The 14355-nt window shown below is 41.5% G+C and overlaps 1 protein-coding gene across 3 annotated transcripts in view; it reads left to right on the top strand.

Moving 5' to 3' along the window:
- Positions 1–14355, top strand: part of TGFBR3 (transforming growth factor beta receptor 3) — a 194445-nt gene that overhangs the window by 7501 nt on the left and 172589 nt on the right. The window contains exon 1 of one of the 3 annotated variants that reach the window (XM_032423891.1): positions 6414–6509. The exons of the other annotated variants lie outside the window; for them this stretch is intronic. The gene's annotated coding sequence lies outside the window, so the exon portion shown is untranslated. Of the gene's footprint in view, positions 1–6413; positions 6510–14355 lie in introns of those variants that run through there. 3 annotated transcript variants of the gene reach the window in all.

Below are 14355 nucleotides of genomic sequence, written 5' to 3' on the forward strand. Positions count from 1 at the left end.
CTGAGCATTATTCTGCTGGTGAAGAAAGGCTAGGGATGCTGGTGTGAGAAGCCTAACTGGAAGTTGGATGTGTGGGTGCATCTTGTGTCCTTGTCACTTGTCAGAAGCACTTAGGCTTTCTGAATGCCTGTGGCTAGTTTCAGGATTAGTGGTCCTGTGAGAGCCAGGTGTTAACTAAGAAATCTCCTTTCTGCTGCCAGAAGATCACCCCCAGCAGATCTTAGTTCCTGTTTCTCACACCTTACACCTCCACAGAGTATTGAATAAAACTTTCCTCATGGTACAGAATCTTTGGTAACAAGGTCGTCTGTTGGGGCTAGTGGTGTTTGGCTATTGGCTCATTTCTTCTCACCTCCTGTTAAAGTCTTCAGCCTGCTGCAAGGCAGGCTCCCACACCCACCATACCAAGACATATCAACGTGCTAGAAAAGGTGCAAAGTGCAAAATTCGTGCTTGCTTTCAGTCAGCATCTATCTCCATTGTCCTCTCTCAGGGGCCTTTGCTGCTTAACTCTTGTCTTTTCCCCGCGTTTAATCATCTTAATTTCCCTGGAGCTACTTCAGGTTTTCCCCTTTCCTTCCCCATCTCTCTTCAGGTTTCTTTTCCAGTGCTTGATCCCTACGTGCTGGCATTCTCTGATGTTCTATATTTTCCCTTTCCCTTCTCTTCTCAGTTTACATTTAGTCGTTCATATTTCCATGCCTCAATGGCCACGTCTCTGCCAGTAACTTCCAGTTTTATATTTCATACCCTTATTTCTAGCAGCTACCTGGTTGTTCTGTAGGTCTTTCTGTTAAAACCAAGTCCCAAACCCAACATGCTCTTTCTCTGTGGTCCCCAGTCGCAATCCTTCATTTCCTCCGTCAGTAAATGGCACCAGTTAGCAAGCGAGGAGCCTCAGGCACACTAAACTTCCTTCTGCTTACTTCCCTGACCTGAATAACACCAGCCACATGTGGCTTACCTTTTTAGCAGATCTCAGCTGACCTTTTTTTCTCCATTTCCAAATCATCGTCTCCCGTGCATTACTGCACAGGTCCTCCAGTTAGTTTTCCTGGCTTCAACATCTCTCTCTCCCATTATTATTCATCCATTTTGGTTGGTACCTTCTAAAACACAGATCTGTGTTTTCATTTCTTGTATTTTAAAAGTCACTGCTGTTCCATTATCCTTGGCACGAGATGTCCAGTATTAACAGTGTAGCCTCAGCCTACTTTTTCAAGCCATTTCTCTTTCCACTTCTCCCTGAACCTCACTATGCTCATACTGGAGTCCTTATGGTTTCCAGAGCATGCCTTGTGCTCTCATGCTGCATTGCTTTTGTACTTCTCTCTCCTTTAGCATCCCCTGCTTCCCTTCTCTGGTGGTCTCTTGCTTACTCATCCAGGCTCTCTCTCTCTCTCTGTTGTCAGGGTCTGTGGTGAAGCTACACAGAGCTCTTCCTGGCAGGGGGGTTAGTTGCTTCTTCCCTTAGTTTCTCTTACAGGACTTCTGCTACCTCCTGAGAACTCACTTTCTTTCTCTGCCAGATTGTGGACTTTCCTAGAGTAGGATTGAGTCTCATCATCTCTGTATCCTGAAAGTATGGCAGGGGCTTGGCCTATAATGTATATTGTCAAATTGAATTCCTCAACTCAGGTCTACTTCAGTGAAAGGTTTGGGGAGAGATGAGGCTTCCAGTGGATATAAACTGTAACTGTATAGAAAATGCAAAGGACATAAACTCAGAATCATAGTTTAGGGGTTAGAGTGGTGGTTAGAAATAATCCTCCTTAAGTCCCTCTAAAGATGAGAACAGCCAGGTACCGGGAGGTTAGGTGGCCTGCCCAAGATCACACAGCTGGGGAGTAGTTCTTCTTACTTTATTTCTCTGCAGTATACTCCACCCAATAGCCAGAATGGCCCTGACAAAGCCTAAGTCAGATCCTGTCATTGCTCTACTTAAAACACTCTAATGTTCCTATCTTTCTCAGTGTAAAAGCCAGAATCCTTACAATGATCTGTAAAGCCACACACAACCAGCCATGACTCCCTTGGCGATTACCTCTTTTGACCTCACTCCTGTGCTCTCTGGTTCCCTCTCTGTGCTCCAGTGGCCTGGCCTGCTGGCTCTTTCCTGAGCATTCCAAACATGCTGTCTCAGGACCTTTGCACGTGCTGTTTCCTTTGCTTGGAATGTTTTTCTCTTACATATCTTCAGAGTTCACTTCCTGTAGGTCCTTACCCCAAACAAAGAAACAAACCAAACCAAAGACCCCAAATATTTCCTTTCCTTCTTCTCTGTTTTGTTTTCTTAGCATTTATCTCTCTCATATACAGTTATATATTTTGTTTATAATTTGTCTCCTTTGACTAGAAGGTAAGCTCCATGAGGGCAGGGATTTTTACGTTTTGTTCCCTACTGAATCCCTGTACCTGGAGCAGTGCTATTATGGAGCAGGCCCTTGATAAATATTTATTAGATGAATAAATGAATGAGAAGATCTTGTGGATTTCTTATAGCTCCAGTAAAATATATACTTATGGCATTACAAAGGGAAAACTATCAGGTCTGTCTAAAAGGATGAGAATCTGATGTTTAAAAAGTCCCATTCAAGACCTGTCATACTAGAACATTGACCTCTTTTTAATTGACTGAAAACAGCAACCGTGGGCTCTCCCCAGCCTTACAAGTGGTTTGGGAAGATTCCCAGTTAACCTCTCACAGGCTTGGGCTTGCTGTGGTTTCTCTCTGCCTGTGATTTGCCCTTTAACCCATTGGGTTGCAGAGATGAAAAGTAAACATAGCATTAAAGAAAAGAGCAGGGGGAGAGGGTATAGGGCAGAGGAGCAGAATTTCCCTGAGGCCCCGACATCTTCCCTTGGCTCTGGGCCCATCCACAGGGCCACTCACTGTACCTTCCTGAGTTGCTTCAGGGCTGTGCTCTAAGGAACAGTCTGGAGACTGCCAGGCCAGATGACTCTTGAATTTTGCTTTGATGTTCTAATTTCTTTGAAAAGAAACGTTAAGTTTAGGCCAAAGGACAATGGAGAAAGGTTTTTTTTTTTTTTTTTTTAATTAAATTATGTCCTAATTTTGAAGAGAAGTTTTAACCCTTCTCAAGACAGGATTGCAGTTGAAATTATCACCTGCTTCTGTCAGTGATGCTAGTGAGGAGTCAAGACTGGTGAGATCTGTTTTATGAAACCAATGACTTAAATCCAAGGGACAATAAATTACAGTTCTGAAGAAGCATCTGATTCTTGGAGATAGGGGTTATTGAATGAAGAGTATAATCTCTAATAGTGTAACAGGGATGTTAGAGTGATTTGCCTCCTGCTCTTTTTGTGATAACATCAGTGTGGTTCCCACAGAGTCTTCCTCATCAGGACAGGAAGCCCAGCTAAGGAAGTCGAAGGTTTAGGAGGAAGTTATTGGCCATGTACAAAGCTAACAGCGTAATTTAACCCTTGGATTCAAAACTATCAAATTGAAAATAAATTGTCTTGAACGGAGATGTTATCAATGACCTAGTTAAAATTCATAGCCACCATTTCCTGAAACCTAAGAACATACTAGGTATTAAGTGCTTTGTGTGTTATTAATTTACTTAATTCTAATAAAAACCCCATTAGGGAAATAGAATCATTATTTCTACTTTATAGCTGAGACTTGGAGGTATTTAGTAAGCTGCCCACAGCTACAGTGGTAGGAAGAGGCAGGGCAGGAATTTGAACCCAGGTAGGCCGGGAGTGGTCCCCACACATCCCGTTATACTGTGCTGTATGTAGTCCGCTCTGCGAACACACCAAGTGTGTACTCCCTGCAGGGTCTTTACACTTGCTATCCCCACTGTCTGGGATGCGTTTCTTTCTTAGCTCTATCTCACACCCCTGTGCTCAAATGCTACCTCATCTGACAGGCCCTCTAACTGGTAACCAATTCCACTGTGTGTGTGTGGGGGGGTGTCTTCCCTAACACCGCCAATTCTGACACTGTTTACCATCTACCTGGAGAGATAACCTTAGATTCTACAGGTTAAGAGCTTAGTTGCGTAAGACTGCCCTCTCACTTGAGGGGTCACAAGCGCAGGCTACAGATTGGAGGTTCCCACCACCCCCTCTTCGGGTTTGATTAATTTGCTAGAACGGCTCACAGAACTCAGAAGAATATTTTACTTACTAGATTACTGGTTTCTTATAAGAGAATATAACTCAGCGGGGCGCCTGGGTGGCTCAGTCATTAAGTGTCTGCCTTCGGCTCAGGTCATGCTCCCGGGGTCCTGGGATCGAGCCCTGCATCGGTCTCCCTTCTCCGCGGGAAGCCTGCTTCTCCTTCTCCCACTCCCCCTGCTTGTGTTCCCTCTCTCACTGCTTCTCTCTTTGTCAAATAAATAAAATCTTAAAAAAAAAAAGAATATAACTCAGGAACAGCCAGATGGAAGAGATGCATAGGGCAAGGTGTGGGAAAAGGGCATAGAGCTTCCACGCTGTCTGGGCAAGCCACTCTCCCCAGTCTCTATGTATTTACCAACATGGCAGCTCTCCAAACCCCATCCTTTGGGTTTTTTTACAGAGGTTGTGTTCATAGGCATGATTGATAAAAATCTTTGGCCATTGGCAATTGAGTCAACCTCTAGCTCCTCTCTGAAAAAGAACTGAAAGGTCCAACCCTCTAATGACCTGGTTGGTTCTCCTGGTAAGCAGCCCTATTCTGAGGTAGGGTCTGGAGGTCACCTCATTAACACAACAAAAGACACCTTTATTCCTGTCATCACTTAGGAAATTCCAGGGATTTTAGGAACTTTGTGCCGGAAACAGGGATGAAGACCAAATATATATTTCTCCATTATAAATCACAACATCACACCTTCCATGACCATCCTATCTAAGATAACATCCCTCCTCTCAACACTCTTTCTCCTTAACCTGCTTTATTTTTCTTTCATATGACTTCCATCACTTGACACATTACAAAGTTGTTGTCTGTCTCCCCCATGAGAAGGTAAACTCCATGAAAACATTATCATGTTTAGTTCACTGCCGTGTCCCCAGCTTCCTGAACAAGTGCCTGGCACGTGGTAGGTGCTAATACATGTTTATTGAGTGAATGAATGAAGTAAAATAAAACTAATTGAGCCTCGCCTCTCTGGTTTCAAAACAAAATAAGTTACCTCAGGTCGGATTGAATCAGGCTGCCCGCTAGCTAGAAGGTGACCGTCTGTGCAGGGCCTGGTTGGCATCCATAGAGGAGAAGCTCCCGTTTGTAGTGTTAAGAGAATCAGACAGACCTGGGCTCAGAAGCTGGTGCCAGGACTTAACCAGCTGGTGGCCCAGGGGTGGTTGAGCGTCTGGGAGCCTCACTTTTCTCACTATAGAGTAAAGGATATCTGTCTTGTTGGGTTGTTGAGAGGATGAAATGAGAAATTGTGAAAAACACAGTAGGTGCTCAGCAGGTGGTAGCTGAGATATTTTGTGGGGTCGGAAGAGGAAAGCAACGTGTTAGCCTCTAAATAAGAAGGGGAATGTGGAATAAAAACACGAACAACCACAGAATAATTACAAAGCAGCATGTGGACAAGTCTTGGCTGTGCTACTAACTAGCTGTGTAACGGTGGGCCAGTCACCGAGCCTTTCTAATTCCTGGTTTGCTAATCTGTAAAATTAGAGGGCTGGAGTGAATGTTCTCTATTTCTAACATTCTGGGTCGGCTCTGAGTAGAAGATAACATGGAACAAATTATACACAAAATGTCAAGGAGACTGTGTTCACAGTGGGTGGGATTAATCAGAATGGTTTTTAGAATGAGGTGAGGGGAATGAGTAGAGTTCATGGAGTTTGAGGAAAATGGCAGGGTTTTGTTTTTTTTTTTTAAGAGTATTTATTTATTTATTTGAGAGAGAGAGAGAGAGCACAAGCAGAGGGAGAGGCAGAGGGAGAAGGAGAAGGAGGCTCCCCGCTGAGCAGGGTGCCCCACGTGGGCTCGATCTCAGGACCCTGGAATCATGACCTGAGCCGAAGGCAGACGCTTAACCAACTGAGCCACCCAGGTGCCCCCAAAATAGGCAGTTCTGATAAAATGGGCAGATCTGACAAAATTCAAGTTTTGTGTGTGCCTACAGTGCTCAGAAAATAATGATTTAAATATTTTTTGTTTATATAAGCTATGTATTAAAAATAGCTACTGTAGTATTAGTATCTTATTTACACTTATGTTGTCAAATTGAATGTTTTTCTTGGATAATACCTTCCAGTTTTGTGAAGTCATTCGTACTAGCCATTACATGATCATGTATTTCAAATTTCCACAAGTGTATTTGAAGTCTCATTTTATAGGAGGGATTCAAAATTAGTTGTTAGTCCATATAAGGACAACTATAAGTAAGATATAGAATAAAAGATTTTCTTGTTTTCTCTCTTCATATTAGAGATGAAGAAATTAAAGCCCAGAATGGAGTGACTTGTCTGAGCTTGTAAAACACGTAGATATCAGAACTCCTGTCTCTCCTGTTCCTTTGAAGCTGCCTGAGGTATAGGTTCTTTCTTATACACAGCTCTTATTTGTTGGTTTATCATTTATTATTGAGAAATATTTTGATAATTCACCATCCTTCCATACTTTTAACTGGAATGTACATAGTCGTGTTTTATACTTGCTGCCCATTCTGGTACCTTCATTGGATGCCTACTGTAAGCCAAGTATGTAGACTATTACTACTACCACCTAGACTGAGATCCTTCTTTCTAGAGTGAACAGATGTAGGAAAGCCATACCTGGAATGAAATCATCACATAAACATTTACCTGCAGAGTTGACTTGCACTACATTCCATGTCCAAGTTTAACTTCTTCTGAGGGAATAGGAGGCTTCCTTAAAGAAGTAGTGCTTATACACAGAGTTGAGACCTGAAGATATTGGTAAGCGGCTGTGTTAGGGAGACTATGGAAGGTCCTTGAGTTCCAGCACAGTTGGAGTACTGCTTCTGGAAGCAAGGGCTTAGCCCTTTTGTGGGACAGAATTGAGGCAGGTGTGGCTGGAGCTTGCAGAGGATGAGGTCAGACTAAGTAGTCAACATCCAGCAGTCATGGGCAGGGTTTTGGTTTTTATCTTTGACAGCAGTGGGTGACCACTGAAGGGTTTTAATTCTTTTTTTTCTCTTTAAAAGATTTTGTTTATTTATTTGACAGAGAGAGAGAGAGAGAGAGACCAGGAACACAAGCAGGAGGAGTGGGAGAGGGAGAAGCAGGCTCCCCGCCAAGCAGGGACCCGATGCAGAGCTTGATCCCAGGACCCTGGGATCATTACCTGAGCCGAAGGCAGATGCTTAACGGACTGAGCCACCAGGGGCCCCGAAGCGTTTTAATTCTTAATGTTTCACATGCCTTGGCTGCTGAGCCCTCTTTTTACCAAATAATATCAGTTAAATAATTGAAATGTTATCTATTGAAGGATTATCCCCATTTACGAGATAGAATGTTATATTGGAAGTCAGTGAGAGGAAGAAAAAAGTAAGTGCTTAATTGCAATTAGCAGAATAGAATAGTCTACTGCTGAAGTGTTTATTCTGAATTCATATATTTGCAGAATCCCTGTGAATATAAATAATCATGTGACTAAAATATTTTAGTAAATTACTGTATATTGTGCAAAATAGTCTAATGGAGGTCTAATAGATGTAGCTTCCGCAAAGTTTTTTTAATGGCTTAGTGCTTGCTTGCTAGGGCCTAAAGGATGATGACTGGTGTACTGAGGATATTCAGATGTGCTGACTTTTGCTGGAATAATTGCGGCTTCCGTGATTTAATAAGCCCTTTTGGTGATAGTTGATTCCTCACTCCAGGCAGCTTGGTTGGTGGCCGTGCCAGGCTGAGTTCCTCAGCTTCTGGCTAAACCCCTGAAGCTAATTTGGGAATCATAAGGTAGAGTCAAGGAGGGCCCATGCAGCCAGATCCCTGTAACTTATACCAGAGTTGTTGAGACAGTAGCTTTATTCAGAACAGCTTTGCAATCTTATGACTATCTTTAGGACTCCTATCTTGTATTGAGTTTGGAGTCATTGTTTTTTGGTAATGTAGGTTTTTTTTTTTTTTTAATTCTAGACAATGAAGTCTAATCCCCAAATTAATAAAGATTTGATATAAACTATATTATTTTGCTACTAGTAATTTGCTTGGTTTTTTGAAAGTCTAGGGGTATTTTAACTGTAAAAAACCTCAATGACTATTTTTGTTTTCTGAATGTACTGTGTGGGCCTGATATTGTTTTAGGTACCGTGCCCATATTCTAGCTCATATATTACAATCAGAATGTCATTAACATCTTACAGATAAGGGGGTGGTAGAGGCTGTCCAAAGTGAACATGTCTGGTTAGGCCAGGTTTGGAATCCCCAAGCACACAGTTCTCTGTTAATTTTAGCTTAAAATTACAAGCAACAGAAGTCTTTGGATGCAAAAATATTAAATGTGAAAGGTGGTTCTTGGAATATTGCAAGGGTGGGTGAAAAATCCTAGTTTGTGAACTTGAACAAAACGTGGTCTTTCACAACAATGCAAAATGTATCCATGCCCACCCTCCCCTTTCTGCTGTATTTAGCTTGGGCAATGAGGTCTGCTGTGCTCGGGATAGACAGAGGGGCTTTTAAGGACTGACTGAAGGTGAGCCCCAAAGAAACTAAGGATGCTGGGGCCAGAGATGTGTTGGTCACACTCTCAGTCAAGAGTGAGGGTGGGCCGGGCCCTGGAGGTGCCGGGGAGAGTAGAGTCCATCTTCTCTGCACATCTTATAACCTCTGCACCTCCTGCCTCCCTTCCCATTGAATCTTCATGTGGAATTCCTTCCCATATGTAAGGTACTTCAAAAGTAATTCTTTTTTTTCCTGCCCCTGGCAGCCACAGAATGGTGGGATTTTAAATGAATCTTAGGCCTCAGGATCATTCTCCTTGGTAGAGATAGTCAACTGTGACAAATAATGATAGCTCTCTGCTGTTACATGTATAATCTCATTTGATTCTTGGAATGACCCTGTGGTGTAAGTAGGGTTAGTTTCATCTTAAAAATGAAGAAATGGGGTTGGGGCACCTGGGTGGCTCAGTTGGTTAAGCGTCTGACTCTTGATTTCGGCTCAGGTCATGATCTCAGGGTCCTGGGATCCAGGATCCTGGGGCTCCCTGCTCATCAGGAGCTTGCTTCTCCCTCTGCCCCTCCCCCCTGCTCATGTGTACACATGTGCTCTCTCTCTCTCTCTCAAATAAATAAATAAAATCTTAAAAAAAGAAAAAGAAGAAGAAACCGGGGCTCCATTCCGATCTAAACCTCTTGTCTGATCTGCTATAAGAGTCTTTTTTTTTTAATTAAAGATTTTATTTTTAAATAATCTTTATACCCAGTGTGGGGCTCAAACTTACAACCCCAGGATCAAGAGTCACAAGTTCTACCAAGTTCTCTCTACTGAGCCAGACAGGCGCTCCTCTGCTTTAAGAGTCTTAATGGATCTTCCATGCACTCTGGGCTCCCTTCAGTCTGTTCTCTATAGGTTACTCAAGGAAATCTTTATTTATTTTTAATTTTTATTTTTTTCTAGTTATATTGAGATATAATTGACACAAAGCATTGTATAAGTTTAAGGTGTAAAACATAACGATATATATGTATATATAGTAAAATGATCACCACAGTATAAGTTTACTTAATGTCCATCACCACACTTAGTTACAAATTTCTTTTCTTGTGATGAAAACTTTTAAGATTTACTCTCTTAGCAACTTTCAAATATACCATACAGTATTGTTAACATGTTGTCATCATGTTGTATATTATATTCCCAGGACTTAATTTATCTTATAACTGATGTTTGTACCTTTTGACCACCTTCCCCCACTTCCCCTACCCCTTACCTCTGGCAACCACCAATCTGTTCTCTGTTCTGTGTTTCTTTTCTTTCTTTCTTTCTTTTTTTTTTTTTTAAGTTGACTCCACACCCAGCATGGAGCCCAATGTGGGGTTTGAACTCAAGACCCTGAGATCAAGACCTGAGCTGAGATCAAGAGTCATATTCTTAACCGACTGAGCCACCCAGGTGCCCCGTTCTGTTTCTATGAGTTTGGCTTAGATTCTACATACAAGTGAGCTCATACACTATTTGTCTTTCTCTGTTTGACTTATTTCACTTAGCATAATGCCCATGAGGTCCATCTATGTTGTTGCAAATGCAGGATTTCCTCTGTGTGTGTGTGTGTGTGTGTGTGGCCAAATAGTATTCCATTGTGCATATGTACTGCATTTTCTTTATCCATTCATCTTTTGTTGGATGCTTGGGTTGTTTCCAGGTCTTGGCTGGAACATAGGGGTACAGGCATCTCTTCAGCATAGTGATTTCACTTCCTTTGGATATATACCCAGAAGTGGAGTTGCTAGATCATATGGTAGTTCTATTTTTAATTTTTTGAGGACTCTCCATACTGTTTTCCATAGGGCCTATACCAGGAAAATATATATATATATTTTTTTAAGTAAATTCTATGCCCAACATGGGGCTTGAACTCATGATCCTAAGATCAAGAGTCACAGCTCTACCAAATGAGCTAGCCAGGTGCCCCTGTCCTGGGGAAATCTTAACCCAGTAGATCCCACCACTTACCTGCTTAAACCCTTTCTTGAGCCTTATTCCTCTCCTTTCCCTTTTGGATTTTCAGCCTTGCTCCCTCCAGCATCAGGGACCTGTAATAGTTCCTCTACCTGTAATGTCATCCCTCACCCTCCACTTATCCTTCAGTTTGTGGGTACTTTTTCTTTAGCTCTCTTATCATAGTGTCTAATTACAAATTTGTGAATATTGGTTGGTTTATCCCACCAACCCCTGAGGACAAAGAACATATCTCTTTGCTTGGCCATTATATTCCCATTGCCTGGCATGGAGTAAGCAATAACTAAAGACTTGCTGAAGGAAGACATGAAGCTCAGGAAATTAAATATCTTGCCTAATGTAACAAATGGTTTTACTTCTATCCGGAATATAAGCTCCATGAGGGCAAGATTTTTGGCTCCTTTTTTCACTGCTATATCCTTGGCATCTTCAACAGTGCCTGGTTTATAGTAGTAAATATTTGTTAAATGTTGTGTTTGAATGCGATTCCAAAGATTTTTAAAAAATTTTTTTATTTTTACTTTTATTTTTTAAAAAAAGGTTTATTCATTTTAAAGAGAGTGAGGTGCGGGGAGGGAGAGAGAAACTTAAGCAGACTCCATGCTGAGTGTGGAGCTTGACGTGGAGCTCAATCTCATGACTCTGAGATCAGGACCAAGAGTCGATGCTTCACTGACTGCGCCACCCAGGTGACTGGATTCCAGAGATTTCTTCTCCAAACCCAGGACTTTTCCCTTTTTGCCAAATCTGTCTGAAAATGGGGATTTGGAATTACCCGTTTCTCTTTATAGTAGAAATCTGAGAGTTGCTGTTGTGATTCAGTAAGGTGGCTTTGCTTTTTCTGTGTACGGGTCTCAAAGGGCATCCAAATGTCATTAGACAAACAGCAGTATCTCTTCTACATCCTGTATACCCCTTTTTACAGGCTGCCAAGCTAGATATTGATGTCATCCATCCTGCCTCTTTTCTTAAATCCCCTGAATAACATGTTGAATAACCATCAGAACAATTCCTCTACCGGCTTTTATTTAACTGTTTTCAGACTTAACAGTATATTTCTCTCTCAAAAATTCACTTACGTGTCAGACCAGAGACATTTTAATGATCTGCTAAAAAATAATTTCATGTTTAAGGTACCAGAAACTCAGGTGTTATTTACCATTTGAGTTTAGGGAATGGTAATTTTTTTTTTTATTCCACTCAATATATCTCTGTCTTGAAGACCTTCAAATTTGTTGAATATTTTCCTAAATAGTCTTAGTGTTAAGATATGACCGTATACAAGTTTGTGCTTCATCTTGCCCTTTGCATTTTCAGAGAACTTGGAGTCCTACAGCATTATCAAGGATTCTTTATTTGTTAGAGTTGCCACTTAGAGTCCTGAAGTCAAGTCACGGATTGTGATCAGTAATGATTTGTGTAGAGGGTATATGTCAACATGCAGGTCCCATTGTCTGATGGCAGCTCTGGCAGGCTTCTCTCTCTCTTGGAAAAACTGTTATCAGAGATTGAGAATTGAGAGGAGAAAATTGTTCCTTGTTTGTGGTGACAGATCTGGATCTAGGAGGTAGAGCCTGTCATGGGAAGACCTGGTTTCTAGTCTTAGCATTGCTGTATTACCCTGGGCAAGTGCTGGGCTTGGAGTTTGGGTTCCTCTTCATCAATGAAATCATGTTGATCTCTTCCAGCTTTAAAAGCTGTTACTTATCTCTAGCATGCCAATTCCTTTAATTGAGAAATTGATACACTCCAAGTTCATTGTAAATTCTGATCTTAAATAATCTCATGTATGTAGCCATCTGTGTTAGACATGTAAGGGGAAGTTAGTAATTTCTCTTGCTGGCTTTTAGCCTATTGCCAGACATCATTTTACCACGTTTTTCCTCTAAGATAGAGAAAGTTATGCCTTTTTAAAAAAACATCTGGATCAACCCAGGGAATACTGTTCCCAACCAGTTCCTTTTGAACATTGGTTTAACCCATGATGGTTTTCATTTGGGGAGGGGTTTTTCAGCTAATCCCTCTCTTTACCTGTGCATACTATTGGATCACTAGAGAATGTGGGGCAGCACACTCCGTTTAATGGCCTCAGAAATAGACACAGAGGAGCTCTGAAATTAGAAGAATTAGTATCACATTTGTGTGTGTGTGCGTGTGTGTGTGTATATTTTATGTCCATTAAGCTCTCAGAAATTTTTTTTGCTCATTTGTAGACACTAAAAGTACTGGTACCCTTTGAACGGAACACATTGCTTTGCAATGTGGACAAAATGACTGTTGCACAGTGAACCCCAAATTGTTCTTTCAAGATCACAGAGTACTTCATTTATATTTCTCAAGGAAGCATTTAGTTTATAAAGACCAAAGATATTCAGTGAGTTTAGAAACCCAGGGTGGGGAGTCCCTGCTCTTTGCAAATTGAGCATGATATAACCTTACAGAACAAAACAGGAGTTTGTATTTCCGATCTACAACTTTCTGGGAGCCTCGATCATCCAGCATTCTTCTAGTTGGGGAACTGATCCCTAGGCTGTACGTTAAGGTGCTGATGTGTACAAGTCTTAGCCAATATTGGAGTTCCACAGAATGGGAATGACATGCTTCCCTTTTTATTCTCCTCCGCCTTAGGATCCTGTCACCACATTGAGAAGATTAGACAAAAACTCTTTGCAGTTTATTTTCTTTTTGAACAAGTTACATTACGGAGGGACTTTTAAGCTAAAAGAAGAAAAGCTCCCTCTTTGTTAGAAGCAGCAGTGTGTAGTTTCAACTTGTCTTGGACTTCCTCGGAGATGTTTTAAGATCCGGTATAAACTTGCTGTGGTTTGCCTTTGGGCATCAAACTGTTTAGCTTGGCTCTGTTATATCTGTAATTGCTGCATTTTAATAATTGCCCAATATTCTTGTCAGCAATTTGCAGTCTATATTTTTAATAGAAGCTTTTGCCTTTCTTTCCACAGGTTCATTCAGACCTGGGTTAAGCCCCTGGATTAATGCTCACAGTCCCACAGACCCTCTGCAGCTGCGGCCAGGGGGGGACATAAGCTCATTAAATATTCCCGCAAGCCTCGTGTGGGTTATAGTTTATGTGCTCCATAAAAATCCTCTGGGAAGCCATCTTCTTCTGAGATCTCCTTACAGGGTTTTGCTTTATGAAAATTGCTCTTAGCATTTGCTGAAATAGCATATTCTTTTGGAGAGAGTTTTCCTTATCAATCCATTCAGGAAATTTAATTTTTTGGAGGGAAAAAATAGGGTCAAATTATCTTTGCTGTCATTGACTTTTTTTTTTTTTAAGACTATTTATTAGAGAGAGAGAGAGAGAGAGCATGAGTGGGAGAAGGGGCAGATGGGGAGGGAGAGGGAGAGAGAGAATCTTTCATGCAGCCTGATGCGGGGCTCCATCTCACAACCCTGAGATCATGACCTGAGCTGACCGGCTGAGGCACCCAGGCGCCCTGCTGTCGTTGACTTTTTAAGTTCACAGAGGAGACTTCCATTTCATTTGAGATGATGTGGAATTACAGTGACAGCAGTGTTGGACTTAAAGGGGTGATTGAAGTCAGTTTCATGCTTTCCAAAATTATCTACTTAGGCAGTTTTTGAGACAAGACCATTGTGTCACTAATGACTTGTGCCTCTACTTGACTAGTAATTTTGTTCTTTTAGTGATTCCACTCTTTAGCTTACCTCCTTTTTGTGTCTGTTGAAGTATTCATTTTTCAGTAAACA

The sequence above is a fragment of the Phoca vitulina genome, unplaced genomic scaffold (genome assembly GCF_004348235.1).
Source record: "Phoca vitulina isolate PV1807 unplaced genomic scaffold, GSC_HSeal_1.0 scaffold2, whole genome shotgun sequence".
NCBI classification, from domain to species: Eukaryota; Metazoa; Chordata; class Mammalia; order Carnivora; family Phocidae; genus Phoca; species Phoca vitulina.